Source organism: Arachis ipaensis, chromosome B10 (assembly GCF_000816755.2).
Source record: "Arachis ipaensis cultivar K30076 chromosome B10, Araip1.1, whole genome shotgun sequence".
Classification (NCBI taxonomy): Eukaryota; Viridiplantae; Streptophyta; class Magnoliopsida; order Fabales; family Fabaceae; genus Arachis; species Arachis ipaensis.
In genome coordinates this window covers 13617409-13623663 of record NC_029794.2, presented here as the reverse complement: position 1 = coordinate 13623663, position 6255 = coordinate 13617409, and the positions used below count along the sequence as shown (strand labels likewise).

Sequence of the window (6255 nt, the reverse complement as noted above, 5' to 3'; positions counted from 1 at the left end):
TATCAATGGATAAACAGGTAAAATGGTCCCACGTTGAAAAAATTTCAACCTGAATAAAGTAGAGCAGTATGAGTATGATTATGACTCTGTTTTCATATTCGATGGCCTAAAATAGAAAACATTAATTAGTATTTTCATTTTGATTTTTTTGTTGTAATATAAGAAAATTCAACTCAATACTAAACCAAAATGAAAAGTCAGAATCAAGTAGATTATAACTAAAATGTAAATATAACTCTTCCCAGCACAGAAAAGAAGTCTTCAGAATTTGATATTGTCAATTGCAAGCATGTAGACACATGCTGCCACGATATGTTTGAGGTTATATCTTTACCCATTCTTCAGTTCGGCAATGTTGCATCCCCTCCCATTCCCCACCCCCACCGGGCTGGACTTCTGTCATTGTTTAATGATAAATTCATTTTAGTGGCAACTTTTCTACATTAGAAAACTGTGTTGTTCTGGTATGTCTCTCTGAATATGACAGTTACTGGTGTGGTATATCCTTATATGCAGGCCACGAGATGAATCCAAATGGAGGATGCTTGCCTCCTCATTTTATGATGCATGCTGAGTTTGCTGAAGTGATCTTTATAGGCATGACTTATGGTTAACGTTGCTAAGAGCTAACAGACACTTCAGATTTATTTACCTTCTCGATGTCTGTATATAGCAGATTAGAGATCTCCAAAAAATGGATATTGTATCTTATTATGTATTGGGAAACAGGAATTTAATGTAGCTTTTTTGAAAAGCCGTGTTCCTTATGTGGAAATTGCTTCTTTTTATATCCCCCTCTCCCTCCCTTGATATCCGTCGTTATGGACTTATGGTACCAATATCTTGCATTGGCTTTGTAAATGAAGCAGTGTATTCAGTTAGATCTCCATGGTTTTTGTGTTTTCTTTTTGGCTACCCTTTTGTGTGAATTTTCTTATTGTTAACCATTATGTATCAAGCTTTTGCGTGTGAAAGTTGCTGTAAAATTACCATGTGACCTAGACACCTAGTGATTATGATTGCCAGTCACATAAAGTGTACTCTATTCTTGAGCAGTTACATTTGTTGCAATCTGAAATATTTCTCACTCGCCCTTTCTGCTTGTGGACTTAGAGCAACATAACATGTGGTTGCCGCACCCTGCGATATTGATTTGAGTAACTTGGATGCGATGAAAAATAGGGAATCTGCAAGGAAGTTATGTGAACGTTGAGTAACTTCTTCAATCTTATATCAAAGTGTGAAACAACCATACCGATGCCAAAATAATTAGCGTTTGTTCTTACCCGTAATTAAGCCCCGATGAGCTCTAATAATTCTTGGATGAACTGCATTGATAGTTACTCTAGCATTCCTTGGCTGTGTTATCACCCAATTTCCAAGAATATTTTAGAGGGACATGCAAAGTTTTAACTTTCGTAGCATAATGAAACATAAAGTTTAGGTGTGTTATTATGATGTCATTCTAACCTTGTGCTGTCTAGCCATTTCCTTCACATGTAGAATGCTGGCCAATTTTGACTGAGCATATAAGCGTGTGCCATTATAGCTGCATTTGTCATGGGGAAGAGAATTACAATGGTTAGTATCCATCATTTAGTGCAATTGTTAGACATGTTCTGAAAATTTAGCATATAAGAAGCAAGTGATGGTGGTACTTTTTTCCGGCGACCATGTCATTGAAGCGAAAACAGCCTCTGGATGACAGAGGAAACGTTTATTATTCTTCCTTCAATGCCTGTCTTCTTTGCTGTATCTATCAATTTCTCTAATAGAATCTTCGTTAACAAAAAATGTCCTGCAATTAAAGTTGGAAAATAGTAAACAAATGAATTATGTGACTTTTCTTTTTCTTTACGACCCATCTTGAATTTTGTTGTATTTTATTTATTGTGTCCTCTAATCATGTCTCCTTTTCTGTTTGTTCATTATTTTTCTTTACCCCCTCTCTTTTTGTTGTCTTCGATTCTTTGGTTCAGATAAGGAGAACAACAAAACATAATCAATAGAAGTATTATATTATGGGAATGGGCCATGTAGTTTGTTTTGATTTGGAATCAATTAAAAAATGGCGCATGCTTGCTCTTGCTCGGTGATTGATATATTTGTTTATTAAAAATGAAGGCATGACCAAAAAAAAAAAAAAATGAAGGCTAAAGTATTTTTTTTTTGTATTGTGACGTGGCCAAAGCCTAAAAATTATAAAGCAGCAACTATTCGAGAAAAAGATATCCCTCTACAATCATTAGTAAAAATTAGTCTTAATCTAGTCGGGAACTGATCTATAAAAAGAAAGCCAGGATTAATTTTAAAACTCTCCTTGTCAAGCGAGTCCGCTCATTGGTTTGCTGCTCGATAGATATGCTTGATTTGAATACACCAATTCCTTTTGAGATAATCACCAATTCTTCTTATTAAAGGCACTGGATGTTGTGTTGAATCCTTTGCCTTGTTGATCATATCCACTACTACCTTGGAGTCTGACTCCACTACCAAAAATCTTAAGCCCAACTTCCATGCAATTTTAATACCATGGAATATTCCCCACAACTCGGCTTGAATTGAGGTACATGTTCCTATGTTCACTATATATACCCAGCGATCCACCTTCCATTCTTATCTCTAATTAAGCCTCCACATCTCGCCTTTCCTGGATTCCCGCTCACAGCTCCGTTTGAGTTGAGCTTTGACCATCCCTCTGGTGGCTTCAACCAGCCAATATGTATCTCCTCCCGCGTTTGCTGATTCTCCAAGGGTTTGGTCCTCTCAAAGACTTCTTCTATATTCTTAATGTATTTCTGAATAAGATGGTCGGCATTTTGAGATCTACAAAAAGGAAGTGTGAAGATTTATTTGTTCCTCCACTACCATATCCACCAACAAGTTACAAAAAATTACGTCATCCAATCGCTTTTGGTCTGATCCGCAGTCAGATTCCACCGAATTCAAGAATAGAAGGGAGCTCTAAAGAAGAACATTCTTGCTCTTCTCTTTGATGTGAGTATTTTCTTATGAACCACCATCCAAAGAAAAATTTTTATTATGTGAGGTCCTTTCCACCTCCATATCAGGGTCCAAACTTGGTCTTGCTCTTCCTCATGCTGAGCTAGTGCGCTATAGGCGCTAGATACTGAGAATTCTCCGTCATTTGTGAGCTCTTAGGTTAACGTGTCCTGTCCCATAGAGTCCATCGCTGGCGGCATGGCTTTGATGGTACTTAAGATGTCTTCAGTCAGAAAATTCTGCAAATAAGTTACATTCCATTCCCCTGCTACAGTGATGGCATTATGCACTGTTAGACTGAGATCCACCTCCTCTCCCGCAGCAATGCATTGGATTAAAGGGGAGCCTCCCTTTATCCATTTATCAGTCCAAAGCTTAGTTGATCTTCCATCCCCAATAGAGATGTAAGTATTTTGGATCAAGCAATTCCAAACTTTGGCCAAGCTTCTCCATAGTGTTGAATCTGATGAGCATATTTGAAGTTCATGGAGTAAATTTTTTCCTCTCCCGTACTTACTTCTTAGAACCTCAGACCACAAAGCCTTCTCATTCTTTAGTAGATGCCATAACAGTTTAACAAGAAAAACTTCATTCATTGCCTCAAGCCTTTTGATCTCCATTCCTCTAATTATTTTTGGTTTGCATAGAACCTCCCAGTTAACATTGTGTATTCTTCTCTTATTAGTCTCCTCTCCCTATATAAATTTTCTTTGCATTTTTTCAATTTCCAAACAAACTCCCTCTGGTATGGAGGTGTACATCATATCAAAGTTAATTGAAGGACTTATGGCAAACTGCACTAAAGTAATTCTCGCTCCCAACGAAAGACACTTTGCTTTTCACCCTTTCAACTTCCCAGCCACTCTATCAATAATGTTTTTAAATTTATCCTTCTCTTTTTTCTTATTATTAAATATGGCATCAAAATACCTTCCTAGACTTTCCACTTCAGAAAAACCACTCAATCTAACAATCTCTTGTCTGGTCCGTACAACAACATTCTTGGAGAAATAAAGTGAAGTTTTCATTGGATTTACCTTAAAGCCCGAAGCCTTTTTAAATTCCTCCAAACTCTCTATAGCAATTCTCATCTGTTCTGGGGATGCTTCCATGAATAAAAACAGATCATCAACAAACAAGAGATGCGAGATATGAGGACCCTGTCATCCTGAATGAAGGCTAAAGTATTTCAAAGCTTGCTCCATAATAAAATGATGGTCCTGCATAAAAAAGTATTGTTTACAATATTGCTCCTTTTCTTATTTTAGAAGGCTTTAAACATATAAACATGTTAGATGTTGCTTCTCATTTTTCTTCATATGATATCAACTTTTCTCAGCTAATTAAGAAGTGTCTACTGATTATTAATGAAGATAGGAGATTAGATTGACCAATAACAAGGATATTTAATAGCCCATTTTTACAAAATGTTTAAATACATTAATTCATAAAATATAATAGCACAACTTTATTAAATCATTCAAAAAATTTATTTTTTGTATGTCGGTATTCTCTAATTTTATATACCAATAACTAATTTCTCAAAGATCATAATTTTATGTAAGGGTTTGTTATTAATGATTTGTTAGTAGTCAATGAATTGCTATATATCCACTAGGTGGAATTAAACCTCCTTAATACTTTTTTAAGCGGATGAGTAATTGCTATGTATTCACTTAGTGAAATTCAACTTTTGGATACTTCCTTAAGCAGATGAATATATATTATCCAAATACATATTAGTTTTTTTTGGTGGGATAGAGACTAAGATCTTTGTCATGTTTACTTAATTTGAGACATTGTTAATTGAACGTATTAGTCTATCTCTGTTTTTTAGTATATTCGATCATTGAAGAATGTAATTATATATAAATATTGAAAATTGTACCTAAATAATTTGTAGAAAATGTCATTTTAAATTTATCTTCAGAGAATTCAAGGTTTGGAGAGAATATTTTTATATTGTTTCTGTCAAAACAAAAGTCATTGCATCCTAAATATAGAATTTTAATAAGGAGAGAGAGAGAGTTTCAAAGCTAAGAACCCAAAACAAAATCTATGAATAAAAGCAAAAGAGCTAAAATCAATCTCTAACAGAAAAACCTTAGCATTTGATGTCTCCTTTCGGATATTCTCTATCACATCTTTTGCTTTCTTTAACTCTTTTGCTGCAATAACTACTCTTACTCCTCTCTTTGCTAACACCCTTGCTGTTTCAGCTCTAATTTCAGAACTTGCCCCTTCAATTAATTAATTATTATCGTATTACTACACAATAATCTTGGAATATATCAATTTTTAATTAATTAAGAGTAAATTAATATATAAATTGTGGAAGAAAATTGAATAGTTTTAGTGTGATTAAGTAGTGAACAATTTAAAGGATGAGAAAGGAATAATAATATTAAGGGTAAATATCCTTTTCGGCTTTGACCTTTTTTCCGTGAGATATATAACACTTTAATCATCATTAAACCTCAATCAGGTCCCGCCTATAAAAAGAAATTGGACAAATCAACCCCTACTACCAATTGCCAAAGGGTTACCTATATAACGTGTCCGGTGGAGTTTAATGTGTTAAAGTGTTAGTGCCACGTGTCAAATCCTTTGGTTAGAGGGACTAAAAACCCCTCTTGACATCTTCCTCTTCTTCTTCTTTATCCTCCTCCTCTTCTCCTCCATTTCCTCCTTTTCTTCTTCTTCTTTCTCTTCTCATCTCCATCTCCATCATCATCGAGTTTCACCTTCACCACTACCACCGTGGTTTCCTCTTCCTCCCACTCTTCTCTTTCTCGCCCTAAACCACCACCACCATCACCCTAAACCACCTTCCACCGAATAGCCCCAAAACTGCCACAAACATCTTCGACAGCAACCACGTGCACATCCTCCTCCTCACCATGATGTCATGCCCAATCCGAATCGCTACCCATCCAAATCTCTCCACCGCCACGAACACCACCAGCTCCAGGATTAGCATCGCCATCAAGCTATGAAGCACGGACACTTCGCTGGGTTATCGTGTCCGCGTGTCGGACATATTTTGGACACGACACTCACCGACACTCGTCCGACACGCGTGTCTGCTGTGTCCAACCGTGTCTTAATAAAAAAAAATCTTCTCCGAACACTTCTAGACATACCTAAATACAATCACGTGTCTGCGTGTCTAGTCTTATTCTTAACATATATTTTTAAAATAAATTTAGATATAGTATATATTATTATTTATTAAAATAAAAAATATTTTAA

The 6255-nt window shown here is 35.7% G+C and overlaps 1 pseudogene; it reads right to left on the bottom strand.

Moving 5' to 3' along the window:
• On the bottom strand, positions 743 to 5989 carry LOC107620171 (annotated as a pseudogene).